Source organism: Hordeum vulgare, chromosome 6H, assembly GCF_904849725.1.
Source record: "Hordeum vulgare subsp. vulgare chromosome 6H, MorexV3_pseudomolecules_assembly, whole genome shotgun sequence".
Lineage (NCBI taxonomy): Eukaryota > Viridiplantae > Streptophyta > Magnoliopsida > Poales > Poaceae > Hordeum > Hordeum vulgare.
In genome coordinates this window covers 122880670-122900088 of record NC_058523.1, presented here as the reverse complement: position 1 = coordinate 122900088, position 19419 = coordinate 122880670, and positions in this window count along the sequence as shown.

Here is a 19419-nt window from a genome sequence, read left to right as displayed (position 1 = left end):
CTATTGCTAACATGATTCTGACGGACTTAAGCATCGCTACGGGTGAGTATGTCTCATCGTAGTCAACTCCTTGAACTTGTGAAAAACCCTTTGCCACAAGTCGAGCTTTATAAACGGTCACATTACCGTCAGCGTCCGTCTTCTTCTTAAAGATCCATTTGTTCTGAATAGCCTTGCGGCCCTCAGGTAGTACTTCCAAAGTCCACACTTTGTTTTCATACATGGATCCTATCTCGTACTTCATGGCCTCCAGCCATTTGTTGGAATCTGGGCCCACCATTGCTTCTTCATAATTTGCAGGTTCATTGTTCTCCAACAACATAATTGACAAAACGGGATTACCGTACCACTCTCGAGCAGCACGTGGTCTCGTCGACCTGCGTGGTTCGAGAGGAACTTGAACCAGAGTTTCATGATCATCATCATTAACTTCCTCCTCAACCGACGTCGCAACGACAAGGGTTTCCCGTTGCCCTGCGCCACCATCCAGAGGGATGAGAGGTTCGACAACCTCATCAAGTTCTATCTTCCTCCCACTCAATTCTCTCGAGAGAAACTCCTCGAGAAAAGCTCCGTTTTTAGCAACAAACACTTTGCCCTCGGATTTGAGATAGAAGGTGTACCCAATTGTCTCTTTTGGGTAATCTATGAAGATGCACTTTTCCGCTTTGGGTTCCAGCTTTTCAGGCTGAAGCTTTTTGATATAAGCATCACACCCCCAAACTTTAAGAAATGACAACTTTGGCCTTTTGCCATACCACAGTTCGTATGGTGTCATCTCAACGGATTTTGATGGTGCCCTATTTAAAGTGAATGCAGCTGTGTCTAATGCATAACCCCAAAACGATAACGGCAAATCATTAAGAGACATCATAGATCGCACCATCTCTAATAAAGTACGATTACGACGTTCGGACACACCATTACGTTGCGGTGTTCCAGGCGGTGTCAACTGTGAAACAATTCCACATTGTCTTAAATGAGCACCAAACTCGAAACTCAGATATTCACCCACACGATCAGACCGTAGGAACTTGATCTTCTTGTTACGATGATTTTCAACTTCACTCTGAAATTGCTTGAACTTTTCAAATGTTTCAGACATGTGCTTCATTAAGTAGACATAAGCATATCTACTCAAATCGTCAGTGAAGGTGAGAAAATAACGATATCCGCCGCGTGCCTCCACGCTCATCGGACCGCACACATCGGTATGTATGATTTCCAACAAGTCACTTGCACGCTCCATTGTTCCGGAGAACGGAGTTTTAGTCATCTTACCCATGAGGCATGGTTCGCACGTGTCAAGTGAATCAAAGTCAAGTGACTCCAAAAGTCCATCGGTATGGAGTTTCTTCATGCGCTTTACACCAATATGACCTAAGCGGCAGTGCCACAAAAACATGGTGCTATCATTGTTAACTCTAACTCTTTTGGTCTCAATGTTATGTATATGTGTATTAGCACTATCAAGATTCAATATGAACAATCCTCTCACATTGGGTGCATGACCATAAAAGATGTTACTCATAGAAATAGAACAACCATTATTCTCTGACTTAAAAGAGTAGCCGTCTCGCAACAAACAAGATCCAGATATAATGTTCATGCTCAACGCAGGCACTGAATAACAATTATTCAAGTTCATAACTAATCCCGATGGTAACTGAAGTGTAACTGTGCCGATGGCGATTGCATCAACCTTGGAACCATTTCCCATGCGCATCGTCACTTTATCTCTTGCCAGCCTCCGCTTATTCTGTAGTTCCTGTTTCGAGTTGCAAATATGAGCAACAGAACCGGTATCGAATACCCAGGCACTACTACGAGAGCTGGCTAAGTACACGTCAATAACATGTATATCAAATATACCTGATTTTTCTTTGGCTGCCTTCTTATCAGCCAGATACTTGGGGCAGTTGCGCTTCCAGTGACCCATACCCTTGCAATAGTAGCAGTCTGTTTCAGGCTTAGGTCCAACTTTGGGTTTCTTCGTCGGATTGGCAACAGGCTTGCCGCTCTTCTTTGAATTACCCTTCTTACCTTTGCCGTTTCTCTTGAAACTAGTGGTCTTATTCACCATCAACACTTGATGCTCTTTACGGATTTCAGACTCTGCGACTTTCAGCATCGCAAACAACTCGCCGGGTGACTTGTTCATCCCTTGCATGTTGTAGTTCAACACAAAGTCCTTATAGCTTGGCGGCAGTGATTGAAGAATTCTGTCAGTGATAGCCTCTTGTGGGAGTTCAATCCCCAGCTCAGCTAGACGGTTTGAGTACCCAGACATTTTGAGCACATGTTCACTGACACACGAATTCTCCTCCATCTTGCAAGCATAGAATTTATCGGAGGTCTCATACCTCTCGATCCGAGCGTTCTTCTGAAAGATAAACTTCAACTCCTGGAACATCTCATATGCTCCATGACGCTCAAAGCGACGTTGAAGTCCCGGATCTAAGCCATACAAGACTGCACATTGAACTAATGAGTAGTCCTCCTTACGCGTTAACCAAGCGTTCTTAACATCTTGGTCAGCCATAGCGGGTGGTTCATCTCCTAGCGTAGCATTAAGGACATAATCCTTCTGCCCAGCTTGCAGGATCAACTTAAGATTACGAGCCCAGTCTACAAAGTTGCTTCCATCATCTTTCAACTGAGCTTTCTCTAGGAACGTATTAAAATTCAGGGTGACTGTCGCGTGAGCCATGATCTACAACACAAATATATTCAAAGTGGACTTAGACTATGTTCAAGATAATTAGAGTTTAACTTAATCAAATTGCTTGCTAAACTCCCACTCAAAAAGTACACCTCTCTAGTCATTTGAGTGGTTCATGACCCACTTACACTAGCTCAAGTCCGATCATCACGTGAGTTGAGTATAGTTTCAGTGGTAAGCATCCCTATGCTAATCATATCAACTATATGATTCATGATCGACCTTTCGGTCTCATGTGTTCCGAGGCCATGTCTGCACATGCTAGGCTCGTCAAGCTTAACCCGAGTGTTCCGCGTGTGCAACTGTTTTGCATCCGTTGTATGTGAACGTTGAGTCTATCACACCCGATCATCACGTGGTGTCTCGAAACGACGAACAGTAGCAACGGTGCACAGTCGGGGAGAACACAATTTCGTCTTGAAATTTTAGTGAGAGATCACCTCATAATGCTACCGTCATTCTAAGAAAAATAAGGCGCATAAAAGGATTAACATCACATGCAATTCATAAGTGACATGATATGGCCATCATCACGTGCTTCTTGATCTCCATCACCAAAGCACCGGCACGATCTTCTTGTCACCAGCGCCACACCATGATCTCCATCAACGTGTCGCCATCATGGTTGTCGTGCTACTCATGCTATTACTACTAAAGCTACATCCTAGCAAAATAGTAAACGCATCTGCAAGCACAAACGTTACTTTAAAGACAACCCTATGGCTCCTGCCGGTTGCCGTACCATCGACGTGCAAGTCGATCTTAACTATTACAACATGATCATCTCATACATCCAATATATCACATCACATCGTCAGCCATATCACATCACAAGCATACCCTGCAAAAACAAGTTAGACGTCCTCTAATTTGTTGTTGCATGTTTTACGTGGTGACCATGGGTATCTAGTAGGATCGCATCTTACTTACGCAAACACCACAACGGAGATATATGAATTGCTATTTAACCTCATCCAAGGACCTCCTCGGTCAAATCTGATTCAACTAAAGTTGGAGAAACCGACACTTGCCAGTCATCTTTGAGCAACGGAGTTACTCGTAGCGATGAAATCAGTCTCTCATAAGCGTACGAGTAATGTCGGTCCAAGCCGCTTCAATCCAACAATACCGCGGAATCAAGAAAAGACTAAGGAGAGCAGCAGGACGTACATCACCGCCCATAAAAACTTTTGTGTTCTACTCGAGATTACATCTACGCATGAACCTAGCTCATGATGCCACTGTTGGGGAACGTCGCATGGGAAACAAAAATTTTCCTACGCGCACGAAGACCTATCATGGTGATGTCCATCTACGAGAGGGGATTTCCGATCTACGTACCCTCGTAGATCGCAAAGCAGAAGCGTTATGAAACGCGGTTGATGTAGTGGAACGTCCTCACGTCCCTCGATCCGCCCCGTGAACCGTCCTACGAACCGTCCCGCGATCCGTCCCATGATCTAGTGCCAAACGGACGGCACCTCCGCGTTCAGCACACGTACAGCTCGACGATGATCTCGACCTTCTTGATCCAGCAAGAGAGACGGAGAGGTAGATGAGTTCTCCGGCAGCGTGACGGCGCTCCGGAGGTTGGTGGTGATCTAATCTCAGCAGGGCTCCGCTCGAACTCCGCAGAAACGCGATCTAGAGGTAAAACCGTGGAGGTATGTGGTCGGGCTGCCTTGAAAAAGTTGTATCAAATCAGCCCTAGTAGCTCCATATATATAGGAGGAGGGAGGGGAGGCTTGCCTTGAGGCTCAAGGAGCCCCAAGGGCTGCGCACCAAGGGGAGGAGGAGTCCTCCTCCAATCCTTGTCCAACTAGGATTGGAAGGTGGAGTCCTTCTCTTCCTTCCCACCCCTTTTTTTCTTTTTCTCTTTGATTTTCTATCTATGGCGCATAGGGCCTTCTTGGGCTGTCCCACCAGCCCACCAAGGGTTGGTGCGCCACCCCAAGGCCTATGGGCTTCCCCGGGGTGGGCTGCCCCCCCGGTGAACATCCGGAACCCATTCGTCATTCCCGGTAACTTCGAAAACCTTCCGGTAATGAAATGAGGTCATCCTATATATCAATCTTCATTTCCGGACCATTCTGAAAACCCTCGTTATGTCCGTGATCTCATCCGGGACTCCGAACAACATTCGGTAACCAACCATATAACTCAAATACGCATAAAACAACGTCGAACCCTAAGTGTGCAGACCCTGCGGGTTCGAGAACTATGTAGACATGACACGAGTGACTCCTCGGTCAATATCCAATAGCGGCACCTGGATGCCCATATTGGATCCTACATATTCTATGAAGATCTTATCGTTTGAACCTCAGTGCCAAGGATTCATATAATCCCGTATGTCATTCCCTTTGTCCTTCGGTATGTTACTTGCCCGAGATTCGATCGTCAGTATCCGCATAACTATTTCAATCTCGTTTACCGGCAAGTCTCTTTACTCGTTCCGTAATACAAGATCCCGCAACTTACACTAAGTCACATTACTTGCAAGGCTTGTGTATGATGTTGTATTACCGAGTGGGCCCTCAGATACCTCTCCGTCACACGGAGTGACAAATCCCAGTCTTGATCCATACTAACTCAACGAACCCCTTCGGAGATACCTGTAGAGTATCTTTATAGTCACCCAGTTATGTTGCGACGTTTGATACACACAAAGCATTCCTCCGGTGTCAGTGAGTTATATGATCTCATGATCATAGGAACAAATACTTGACACGCAGAAAACAGTAGCAACAAAATGACACGATCAACATGCTACGTCTATTAGTTTGGGTCTAGTCCATCACGTTATTCTCCTAATGACGTGATCCAGTTATCAAGCAACAACACCTTGTACATGGTCAGAAGACCCTGACCATCCTTGATCAACTGGCTAGCCAACTAGAGGCTTGCTAGGGACAGTGATTTCTCTATGTATCCACCCATGTATAGAAGTCTTCATTCAATACAATTATAGCATGGATAATAAACGATTATCTTGATACAGGAATTATAATAATAACTATATCTATTATTGCCTCTAGGGCATAATTCCAACACACCGAACACAGATACTGAATAAAAGAGTCTTACATCCAAGTACAAATTATTACAACACATGACCGAATGGTCAAGTTCACAAACAGGGCTTAAGGCCAAATCACACGGATACATCTGTTAGCGGAAATCATAGGGGCTAAGCGGGTGCCCATGCCATCAAGTCTACACCAAAAGGCATTCTGACTCGGAAGCATCCTAGTTCGTAGGGGCGTCTTCGAAGACGTACTCATCTCAAAACTCCGGTCCTTCCATGTCTGGTCAATAATATAACCAGTGGCAAGCCAAGGAGTACTTTTGAATGTACTCGCAAACAACCGATGATATGAACAATGAAAGTGAAGGATAACAATATCATGCATCTTTGGTGTAACTCATCTTGGTGAAATGATCATGAATATGTATCAAGTTAAAGAATTACTTTTGAAGAACATGTTACATATATCAATATATCTGTCGAGGGTTGAACCATCCTGGTTCACCGTATATGCCAAGTCACGAAACTTGGTCATATCATTACTTCCATATAACACCTTTTTATCACCACTCACACACACTTGGTTTATGCGAAAACGACTGGACGTAGTTTAAGCAGCACCACCCAACTGTCCTTGACCGTGGACACGACTATTCAAATAGTTTTACACTCTGTAGAGGTAGTACGCTGGACCCACGAGATCCAGGAAACTTCCGTGTCATCCATGACTCGCGGTATATAACATACCCGAGGTAAGTACCCAATCAATGCCTTTCCCCTGACGATAATAGACAAAGAGGTCCACTCGATTGGTACCCAGCCCACATGTTGTACATCTTACGAGAACCGACTCTGGATAGTATCAACCATGCAGGGACCAACGGTGTGCGTGGAACTCATAAAAATGGCATAGTCGTCCTACCTGGCACAACATCATCACGAGAGTGACCATACATCACTCCCGCCACTAGTAATATGGCTCTTTGCTAGCACCGACGAGAGTAATCAACATAGCCCCGTCCCATAAGGGGTAACGTGGTCATACTAGTAAGGTTGGAATGGTCGGCACATCATAAATCTATTCCCATTTCCGAAACCATAATCACTCAAAATACCCGGTGCACCACTTCACCAAAAGTGGCCACCTAACTCATCATTACCCTTGGGCATTAGTGGCACCCGACGGGGTTTTCATAAATTCTTTATTTATACCAACAATATTCTCATGCTATTATGCTAGTATTACTTGTCAACATGATGATAGCATGATCCTCAAAAAGGGGTAGGATCAAGCTCAATGCATGTGCTCCGGAGGAGCCATCGGTAACATCACATCAAATGATTTACCGACACTTTTGATCATATGCAACGGAAATACTTGCTATCAGGAAATGTAACATATGCCCAATCATGGTCAAAGGCCTTGGTCTCGTAGGTATCCCGGGTCTTCGAGGTCTTCCGCTTTGATGCCCTCGTCACACGGATTTTCTATCATCGTAAAAAGAATAAATACGAAATAGCTCACTCAAAAACAGATCACAAAGTCACTTTAAAAATGTTCTATATTACTGATAAATCTAAGTTGTTATTTTGAAAAAATATTTGACTCTGTTTCCAATGAAGGAACATTTTTAAAATCAACCAAGCAGAAGCAAAACTATTCCAATTTAGTCCTTTATATTATTGCAAAACAGAATAGTTGTCTAAAAATTCATCCATTGGTCTCATTAAATACTACACATTTTTCGAAGAAGAAGAGTGGAAAAATTATATTTTTACACTGGTTAAATATTTTTATAAAAATATTTGAAATAAGAATTAAAAAAAACGGGCTAAGTCCTTGGCCTGGCTCGACCTGGAACTGGGCCGGCCCAAGGCCAGCCAACAGCATGCCCAGGCGCACGCGCCGTCAGGTTTGAACCTGACATGTGGGGCCCTGAAGTCAGCGCGAGGGAGGAGGCTGGGCCACCGACAGGTGGGGCACACCTGTCGGGGTCGTCTCCTACCTCTGGCCAGAGAGGAGGAGGAGCTCGTCGGCCAGGTTGCCGACGTTCTCAAGCCCCAACAAGGACAGGAATGGGTTTGGCATGACGATGCCTACCTGCTCGTGGTCGGAACAGTGATGGAGAGGCAGGGGTTCGCCAGCGACGAGAAGGCCGCGGCGAAGGAGTTTCGGGAGGTGGTCAAGGAGGTAGCTAGGGGCACGGAAATCCTCGGGCGAGTTGGGGGAAAGCTTCCTGGGGTTGAGGGGATCAGTTTGGTGGGTCGAGGGACGCAGGAGCCGTCGTGTAGCCAGAGATCGACCAGAGCTCCGAGGCGGAGGGGCCTCGGTCGAGCTCGATCATCGGGGCTCTGCTGGCTTGTTGGGGTGGCTAGGGATGTGCTAGTGGTCGTGGTGAAGCTATCTGAGGGGTGCAGGAGTGAGGGGGAGGTCTATAAATAGGCCCGCGATGATGAGCCGATTCAGGAGCGTCGGTGACTCACGGTGGCGCGCATGGGGGTGCAGGGAGGAGCTGGGGTCAAAACCACGGTCTTAGGATGTGGTTTTGGACTACCAGAACCATCTGCAACAGAGGGAGAGAGAGAGGAGTCGAGCCTCCATGGCTGCGCAACCTTGGCCGGTTCTGGTGCGTGTGGGCACACGTCGCACGAGCTCTAGAGCGGGAGAGGAGGGGCCCTGAGGGTTGCTTGATGCAGAGGATTTGTCGAGGAAGAGGTTGGACACCTCGGGGGAGCCTCGAACTGACCGAGAGAGTCTCCCCACCTCGATGGCTTCGTGTAGCGCGCCCAGAGCGCAGTTTTGGCATGCCACAGCATGGTGGCGTGCTCTGAGGCACTTTGGACGTGTCTAGCATGTCCTGACACTGGCTGGGAGTGTGGCTAGCCGTTTTGAACTGATGCTTAAATTGGGGTTTTTGGCCTTTCCAATTTGAACCAGTGAGGGGCCAGTTGACTGGGGTTGGCTATTGATACTGGCCACCTAATATATGAATATGGAGCAAAGGGGTTGGGTTTAGTTTTGGCTAAGAGGGATTTTTCCCATCTGTCAGACGGTGCTCGACAGTGGTTTGAGGTGGTTGCACCCCACCACTAGTGCTGCAACTTAACAGGTTCGGGTTTGGTGCCAAAACATGGAGTTTCACCAAGTTTGAGCTCCATTGGACAAATTTAGCTTTGCAAACTTGAAAACACCACCATTTGACCAGATCTGTCCCTTCCAAAGAGAGTGTGGGTAAATTTAGTCCCACAAATCCCATTTTTGGTGTGGAACCCTCATTTGAGGTATTAGGCACTCCTGCAAAGTTTCAGTATCATAGGACAAACTTTGCTATGTAGAGTTGCTCTAACTCCAATTTGGACAGAAGGGGTTTTTGTGTTATTTGGGGCACTTAATCACCTTGGATCAGGGTGATACTTTATGTGGACACCAAATATGGCTTGGGGATACCACTGGAATTTTCTAGGATTTTATTGAGAATATTCCTTTGGAAATATTTCAAAAGGTCAAAATAGACAAATATGGTTTTCAGGGTTTTACTCAAATAATATTAATATAAATAGGGGTTAAAAATCTTATGTATGGAAAATATATGTCCTTCTGATCATCTCCAAATTTAATCAGATTGTTCTAAGGCAGAAAAGTATTTTTCCATGTAGGAATACCAATTCTAGCCTCAGAAATGGACTTGTAAATAAATTAAGGAAACAATTCTAAAAATAATTATTTTGTGGTTTTGGAGCACAAAAATAAAGCTAAAATTAGATCTCCAACTTTGGGTAAGAACACTCCTTGCCATCAAGGTCATGTACTACAACTCAAAGTAGGGTTTGTAACTTAACCAGAAATATGAATAGGGTTTCTGAAAACAACTCAATATTGAAAACGGAGTTTTTATCATCACATGATCAAACACACAAGCATACAATGACAACCGTGGAACTCACATCATTAGTTTTGAAAAAGTTTTAACAAGCTCAAATTTTTGCATACAGAGAAAGTGGTAGTGAAAACAGGGTGTGACAGACCTATCCCCCTTACAAGAATCTCGTCCCCGAGATTCCTAAGCTAGGTGCTAAAAAGGTCCGGAAACTCAGATCGTAGATAGCCTTCACGCTCCCATGTTGCTTCAGCTTCTGTGTGGTTGCTCCACTGAACCTTGAAATACTTGATGGTGCGACTTCTGGTGGAGCGCTCCGCTTCATCCAAAATGCGGATCGGCTTCTCGCGGTAGGTGAGATCTGGCTGAAGGTCAATGGCCTGATGGTTAATGTCCTTGTAAAGATCGGGACAATTTGGCTCTTGAAGACACTTCCGAAGTTGTGACACATGGAAGACGTTGTGCACACCCGAAAGTTCCAGAGGTAGTTCTAACTGATAAGCAACTTCTCAACGCCTTGCCATGATCTTAAAAGGCCCAATGAACATTGGAGCGAGTTTCCCATTAAAATGGAAAGGTTGGTTCCCTTAAGAGGTGTGACTCGGAGGTACACCTGGTCTTCATGGTTAAATTCCAATTCCCTGCGGTGAGAATCTGCATAGCTCTTTTTTCGCGATTTGGCTGCCTTCAGATTTTCTCGGACAAGTTGCACCTTCTCTTCTGCCTTGTGCAAAACTTCAGGCCCGAAAATCAGCCCTTCACCTGTTTCAGACCAGTTGAGCGGGGTGCGGCACGTTCGTCCGTACAACACTTCAAATGGGGCCATTTGGAGGCTGGATTGGTAGCTGTTGTTGTATGAAAACTCAGCGAATGGCACACAGTCTTCCCATTTGGCACCATGTGCCAAGACGCAAGCGCGGACCATATCTTCGAATATCTGATTCACTTTTTCTGTTTGTCCACCGTTTGCGGGTGGAAAGCGGTGCTGAAGAGAGCTTGGTACCGAGGGCTTCTTGGAAATTCTTCCAAAATCTTGAGGTGAACTGCGTGCCTCGGCCAAATACAATCTCCTTGGGAACTCCGTGAAGGCTCATGATACGATGGATATATAGACTAGCCAATTGGTTTCCATCATACGTAGTGTTGACCAGAATGAAATGGGCCACCTTAGTCAGGTGGTCGACAATGACCCATATGGAGTTGTGCCCTTTGCTGGACCTGGGCAATCCAGTGATGAAATCCATGCAGACTTTGTCCCACTTCCATTCTGGCACTCGGAGTGGTTGTAGCAATCCAGTAGGTCGCTGATGCTCAGCCTTGACTCGCTAGCATACGTCGCACTTGTCAACATAAGATGCTATTTCCCTCTTCATGCCATGCCACGAGAGTCTTTCTAGGAGGTCTTGATACATCTTGGTACCACCGGGGTGAATAGAGTAGGTTGTATCATGTGCTTCCTGTAGGATCAAGTCCTTGAGTTCAGCCTTGTTGGGTACGCATAAACATTTCCCAAACCACACTACTCCTTGTTCATCTACCGATAATACTGGGGCCTTGCCTTCTTGAATCTTCCTCCTGATGCCTTCAATGCTCTTATGACCCTTCTGGGCGTCCTTGATATCATCCACTAGCGTTGGTTTGACTTCGAGGTTAGCCAGAAATCCTGATTCTACTAGCTCCAACCCGAAGTTCTCCAATTCTCCATATAAGGCGGGTTGCCTTTCCTTGAGCATGACGTTCAAGGTGCTGGTTGCTACGGCAACAGAAATCTTCTGTCGTCTCTTGAGCTTGCGTTGGTTTTTCCCTTGAAGAGGAAAGGGCGATGCAACACAGGAGCAGTAAGTATTTCCCTCAGTTTGAGAACCAAGGTATCAATCCAGTAGGATAATCTCGTCAAGTCCAGAGTACCTGCACAAACACAAAAGAGCTTGCACCCAACGCTATAAAGGGGTTGTCAATCCCTTCAAGATTGATTGCAAAGTGAGATCTGAAGGCGAAAAGTGCAACGAAGAAAAAGTGTAAGGCTGAAAATATGATGTGAAGTAGACCTGGGGGCCATAGTGTTCACTAGAGGCTTCTCTCAAAATAGCAAATATTACGGTGGGTGAACAAATTACTGCCGGGCAATTGATAGAACCGCGCAAAGTCATGACGATATCTAAGGCAATGATCATACATATAGGCATCATGTCCGAGACAAGTAGATCGATACTTTCTGCATCGAATACTATTACTCCACACATCGACCGCTATCCAGCATGCATCTAGTGTATTGAGTTCATGACGAACACAGTAACGCCTTAAGCAAGATGACATGATGTAAAGGGATAAACTCAAACCAATGATGAAAAACCCATCTTTTTACCCTTGTTGGCAACAACACGATGCGTGCCTCGCTACCCCTTCTGTCACTGGGTGAGGTCAACGCATGGTATGAACCCAAAACCAAGCACTTCTCCCATTGAAAGAATCATAGATCAAGCTGGCCAAACAAAACCCACAACTCGAAGAGAATTACAAGGTTATGAAATCATGCATAAGAGAGATCAGAAGAAACTCAAATAAGATTCATAGATAATCTGATCATAAATCCACAATTCATCGGATCTCGACAAACACACCACAAAACAAGATTACATCGGATAGATCTCCATGAAGATCATGGAGAACTTTGTATTGAAGATCCAAGAGAGAGAAGAAGCCATCTAGCTACTAGATATGGACCCGTAGGTCTATGGTGAACTACTCACGCATCATCGGAGAGGTCATGGTGTTGATGAAGAAGCCCTCCGTATTCGAATCCCCCTCCAGCAGGGCACCAGAACGTGCCCTAGATGGGATCTTGCGGAGACAGAAGCTTGCGGCGGTGGAAAAGTACTTTCGATTATCTTTGGATTTTTTTCTAGAATTATTGGGAATATATAGGCGAAAGACCTAGGGCAGAGGTGGCATAGGGAGCCCACAAGGCTGGGAGGCGCGGGCCCCCCTGGCCGTGGCTAGGGGGCTTGTGGGGTCCCTGGTGGCCCTGTCTTGGTTCTCAAGCTTCCCCATCTTCTTCTGTTTCGGAAAAAATCTTTTCAGAAGTTTTATTTCGTTTGGACTCCGTTTAAAATCCTCCTCTGAACTGGCACTTGACACTGAGTTAATAAGTTAGTCCCAAAATAGATATAAAAGGCATACAAAACATCCAAAGTTTGACAAGATAATAGCATGAAACCATCAAAAATTATAGATACGTTGGAGACGTATCAAGCATCCCCAAGCTTAACTCCTGCTCGTCCTCGAGTAGGGAAGTGATAAAGACTGATTTTTTGATGTGGAATGCTACCTAGCATAGTTGTCCTTTGCAACTTCTTTCATGTGACATGAATGTTCAGATCCGTAAGATTCAAAACAATAGTTTGCTATTGACATGAAAACAACAATACTTCAAGCAAACTAGCTAGGTAATCATGAACTTTCGAAATAACAAGGCCAAAGAGAGTTATCCCTACAAAATCATATAGTCTGGCTATGCTCCATGATCCCCACACAACTAATTTAAATCATGCACAACCCCGGTATTGGCCAAGTAATTGTTTTCGCACTCTTACTTTCTCAAACCTTTTACAACTATCACACAATACATGAGCGTGAGCCATGGATATAGCACTATAGGTGGAATAGAGTGTGGTGGTGGTTGTGAGACAATAAGGGAGGAGATGGTCACATTGACTCAGCGTATCAAAGGGCTATGGAGATGCCCATTAATAGATATCAATGTGAATGAGTAGGGATTGCCATACAAAGGATGCACTAGAGCTATAAGTATGTGAAACTCAAAAGGAGAACTAGTGGGTGTGCATCCAACTTGCTTGCTCACGAAGACCTAGGGCAATTTTGAGGAAGCCCATCATTGGAATATACAAGCCAAGTTATATAATGAAGATTCCCACTAGCATATGATGGTGATGAAACGAGAGGCTCTCAGTCATGAAGAACATGGTGCTATTATGAAGCACAAGTGTGGAAAAAGATAGTAGCATTGTCCCTTCTCTCTTTTTCTCTATTTTTTTTATTTGGGCTCTTGGGCCTCTCTTTTTTTCTCTTTTTTTTATTTGGGCTCTTTGGCTTCTTTTTTTATTTTATTTCCTCACATGGGACAATGCTCTAATAATGATGATCATCACACTTTTATTTATTCACAGCTCAAAGCTCAGAATGATGATGACTCTATAGGAAATGCCTCCGGCAGTGTACCGAGATGTGCAACGATCTAGCTTGGCGTATGACGTTGAAACATCTTGATAGCTATCATACGGTCATGCAATGGCAATATGAGAGTGACAGCACAAGTCATGAGACGGAACGGTGTGAGTTGCATGGCAATATATCTCGGAATGGCTATGAAAATGCCATAGTAGGTAGGTATGGTCGCTGTTTTGAGGAAGGCATATGGTGGGTTTGTGCACTGGCGAGAATTGCGCGGCACTAGAGAGGATAGCAATGGTGGAAGGTGAAAGTGCATCTATACCATGGACTCACATTAGTAATGAAGAACTCACATACTTGTTGCGATTTTTTTTATTAGTAATCGAAACAAAGTGCTAAACACATACTCCTAGGGGAAGGGTTGGTAGGTGTTAACCATCGCGCGATCCCGACCGCCACACAAAGGATGACAGTCAATAAATCCATTATGCTCCGACTTCCTAACATAGTGGTTCACCATACGTGCATGCTACGGGAATCACTAACTTCAACACAAGTATTTCTAGATTCACAACACCCTACTAACATAACTCTTAATATTACCAAATCCACGTCTCAAAACTAATTGAGAAGAATCAAAACTTCTCTTTCTACTCAATACACATGAAGATGGAGGTTTTTGTATCCTCTTTGGGTACCTATCACCTTTGGGACTACTTTCATAGCACAAGCCAACTACCAAGTTACGCACCGCCGTGCTAAAAAATATCTAAGTGAAGCACATAGAGCAAAATTATCTAGCTCAAAAAGATATAAGTGAAACACTATGAGCATTCTAGCAAAATCACGATGAGTGCATGTCTATCTCAAAAGGTGTGCAGCAAGGATGATTGTGACGCAACAAAAAGAAAAGACTCCTACGATACAATACGCTCCAAGCAAAACACATATCATGTGGTGAATAAAAATATAGCTCCAAGTAATGTTACCGATGGATTGAAGACGAAAGAGGGGATGCCTTCCCGGGGCATCCCCAAGCTTAGGCTTTTCGGTGTCCTTGAATTTGGCTTGGGATGCCTTGGGCATCCCCAAGCTTGAGCTCTTTCCACTCCTTATCTCTTTGTCCATGATAACATCACCCAAACCTTGAAAACTTCACAACACAAAACTTAAACAGAAACTCGTGATAACATTAGCACAAGAAAACGAACTACCACCTCTTTAGGTACAGTATAAATATTGATTTATATTTATATTGGTGTTAGATTACTGTACTCCCACTTTTCCATGGCTAGTACCCCCGATACTATACATAGTTTCATCAAAAAAGGCAACCAACTCAACAAAAACAAAATCTGTCAAAAACAGACCAGTCTGTAGAAATCTGTATACTTCGTATACTTCTCGTACCACAAAAGTTCTCAAAAATTACGAATGCCTGGGAAAAAGGCATATAAACTAGCAGCAAAAACAATCAACTCAAAATATCTTTTTGAATAAAAATGAAAAATAATCTCGTGAGCGAAAAGTTTCTGTCTTTTTCCAGCATGATCAAACAACCATCACCAAGACTAGTCATAAAGGCTTTTCTTGGCTCAAACACAAAAAGAAACACAAAAGACACAATCTCAACAGAATTATGATAGTGTGGACGCAAAAAAAAAACATAAAAGAAAAGGATAAATTCATTGGGTTGCCTCCCAACAAGCGCTATTGTTTAACGCCCTTACCTAGGCATAAAGCGTTAGAATCACGTATCGTCGTCTTTGGTGCTCAAACCATAAGTAGCCCTCATCATGGATTCATAAGGTAATCTTATTTTCTTTCTAGGAAAATTCTCCATGCCCTTCTTTAAAGGAAATTGAAATCTAATTGTCCCTTCCTTGATATTGATGATAGCATCGATAGTCCTTAGGAAAGGTCTACTGAGAAGGATTGCAATCAATGTTAAGCACAATGAAATCCATGGGTACGTAGTTCGTTCCTATTTGCAATAATAATAACATCATTGATCCTCCCAATGGGTTTCTTGACTGTAGAATACGCAAGATGCAAATTAAGAGAACACTCCTCAATCTCATTAAAACCCACAACATCACATAAAGACTTTGGAATCGCGGAAACTCTAGCACCCAAATCACACAAAGCATTGCATTCATAGTTTTTGATTTTGATTTTTATAGTAGGTTCCCACTCATCTTGAATCTTTCTAGGGATAGCGACTTCCAATTGAAGTTTCTCTTCAAGAGTTTTTATCATAGCTTGGACGATATGATCGGTAAAGGCCTTGTTTTGGCTATAAGCGCGTGGAGAGTTTAGCATAGATTGCATCAAGGAAATGCATTCAATCAAGGAGCAACTATCATAATTGAATTCCTTGAAATCCGAAGTAGTAATTTCATTACTACTCCAAGTTTTAATATCTTCTACTCCACTTTCAATGCTTTGAGCATCAAGATAGATGTACTCAGAATCATTGGGGCGTTTTTCAACCAAGGTGGATTAATATCCAATCCCATCATCATTAGGTTTGACACAAGAAAACAAAGATTCAATGGGAGTCACACCAAGCACTTTAAGATCTTCGTGATTCTTATCACGAGAACACGCCTTGTTAAGCCATTCATGTCTAGCACGAATTTGGGTGGTTCTTTCTTTGCTCTCATTCATGGAAACACGCATAGCTTTCAAAGTTTCATCCATATTGATCTTGGCAGGAGCACATCTAACTTTCAAAGCATCAATATCACGAGACATTCTATCAACGCTCCTAGCCAAATCGTCAATTTTGAGTAGTTTTTCCTCTATGGACGCAGTGAAAATCTTTTGTGAGTTAATAAACTCTTTGAAATTACTCTCTAGATCAGAGGGTAATCTATTGTAATTTCCATAGGTATTATTGTAGGAGTTGCCAAAGTTATTAGAGGAGTTACTAGGAAAAGGCCTAGGAACATAGTTTCCTCTAAAAGCGTTGTTGTTGCCAAAACTATTCCTACCAACAAAATTAACGTCCAAGCTAGAGTTGCTAATCTCAATCAAAGAAGACAAGGGCATATCATTAGGATCTAATGGAGCACTTCTACTAGCAACCAAATTCATTAACTCATCCATCTTAGCACTCAACGAGTTAATTTTTTCTATAGCGTGCACCTTCTTACTAGTAGGTGACCTTTCAGTGTGCCACTGAGAGTAGTTTGTCATGATATTATCTAGGAGTTTTGTGGCTTCTCCTAACGTGATTTCCATGAACGTTCCACCGAAGACGGAGTCCAAGATGTTTCTAGAAGCGAAATTCAAGACAGAGTAGAAGATTTGTATAATCATCCAAAGACTCAAGCCATGAGCGGGACAATTTCTAATCATCAATTTCATCCTCTCCCAGATTGTGCAACATGTTCATGATCAAGTTGCTTAAAATTGATGATATCATTACGGAGAGAGATAATCTTAGCCGGCGGAAAATACTTGGATATGTAAGCATGTTTGCACTTATTCCAAGAATCAATACTATTTTTGGGCAAAGACGAAAACCAAGTTTTTGGTTGATCTCGCAACGAGAAAGGAAAAAGCTTCAATTTAATCACATCATTATCTACATGTTTGTTCTTTTGCATATCACAAAGCTCAATGAAGGTATTCAGATGGGATGCGGCATCTTCACTAGGAAGGCCGGAGAATTGCTCTTTCATAACAAGATTCAGCAAAGCGGTATTGATTTCGTATGACTCCGCACTAGTGGCGGGAGCAATCGGAGTACTAATAAAATCATTATTATTAGTATTCGAGAAGTCACAAAGTTTGGTGTTTTCAGTCATGGTGACTTGAGCAAGCAAGCAAGCACACAAGCGAACCAAGAGCAAGCGAGAGAAAAGGGCCAACAAAAAAGGAAAACGAAAAAGGCAAATATTTTTTTGTAAATTTTTGTTTTTCAAAAGCGGAGGAGAGGAAGTGAGAGATAAAAAAGGTAAATGCAAGAGATGAGTTTGCGACACTTACTTGGATGAGTTCTTGACTTGATCCTCCCCGGCAACGGCGTCAGAAATTCTTCTGCTACGGCGACAGAAATCTTCTGTCGTCTCTTGAGCTGGCGTTGGTTTTTCCGTTGAAGAGGAAAGGGCGATGCAGCACAGGAGCAATAAGTATTTCCCTCAGTTTGAGAACCAAGGTATCAATCCAGTAGGAGAATCTCGTCAAGTCCAGAGTACCTGGACAAACACAAAAGAGCTTGCACCCAACGCTTTAATGGGATTCTCAATCCCTTCAAGATTGATTGCAAAGTGAGATCTGAAGGCGGAAAGTGCAACGAAGAAAAAGTGTAAGGCTGAAAATATGATGTGAAGTAGACCCGAGGGCCATAGTGTTCACTAGAGGCTTCTCTCAAAATAACAAATATTAAGGTGGGTGAACAAATTACTGTCGAGCAATTGGTAGAACCGCGCAAAGTCATGACGATATCTAAGGCAATGATCACACATATAGGCATCACGTCCGAGACAAGTAGACCGATACTTTCTGCATCTACTACTATTACTCCACACATCGACCGCTATCCAGCATGCATCTAGTGTATTGAGTTCATGACGAACAGAGTAACGCCTTAAGCGAGATGACATGATGTAGAGGGATAAACTCAAACCAATGATGAAAACCCCATATTTTTACCCTTGATGGCAACAACACGATGCGTGCCTCGCTACCCCTTCTATCACTGGGTGAGGTCACCGCAGGGTATGAACCCAAAACCAAGCACTTCTCCCATTGCAAGAATCATAGATCAAGCTGGCCAAACAAAACCCACAACTCGAAGAGAATTACAAGGATATGAAATCATGCATAAGAGAGATCAGAAGAAACTCAAATAAGATTCATAGATAATCTGATCATAAATCCAAAATTCATCGGATCTCGACAAACACACCACAAAAGAAGATTACATCGGATAGAGCTCCATGAAGATCATGGAGAACTTTGTATTGAAGATCCAAGAGAGGGAAGAAGCCATCTAGCTACTAGATATGGACCCGTAGGTCTATGGTGAACTACTCACACATCATTGGAGAGGTCATGGTGTTGATGAAGAAGCCCTCCGTATCCGAATCCCCCCTCCGGCAGGGCACCAGAACGTGCCTCAGATGGGATCTTGCGGAGACAGAAGCTTGCAGCGGCGGAAAAGTACTTTCAATGATCTCTTTATTTTTTCTAGAATTATTGGGAATATATAGGCGAAAGACCTAGGGCAGAGGTGGCCCAGGGATCCCACAAGCCTGGGAGGCGCGGGCCCCCTGGTCGCGGCTTGGGGGCTTATGGGGTCCCTGGTGGCCCCTGCCTTGCTTCTCCAACTTTCCGATCTTCTTCTATTTCGGAAAAAATCCTTTCGGAAGTTTTATTCCGTTTGGACACCGTTTAAAATCCTCCTCTAAAAAGGGTCAAATACATGGAAAAAAACAGGAACTGGCACTTGTCACTAAGTTAATAAGTTAGTCCCAAAAAAGATATAAAAGGCATGCAAAACATCCAAAGTTTGACAAGATAATAGCATGAAACCATCAAAAAATATAGATATGTTGGAGATGTATCACTGGTCTTCCGGCTTAAGGCAT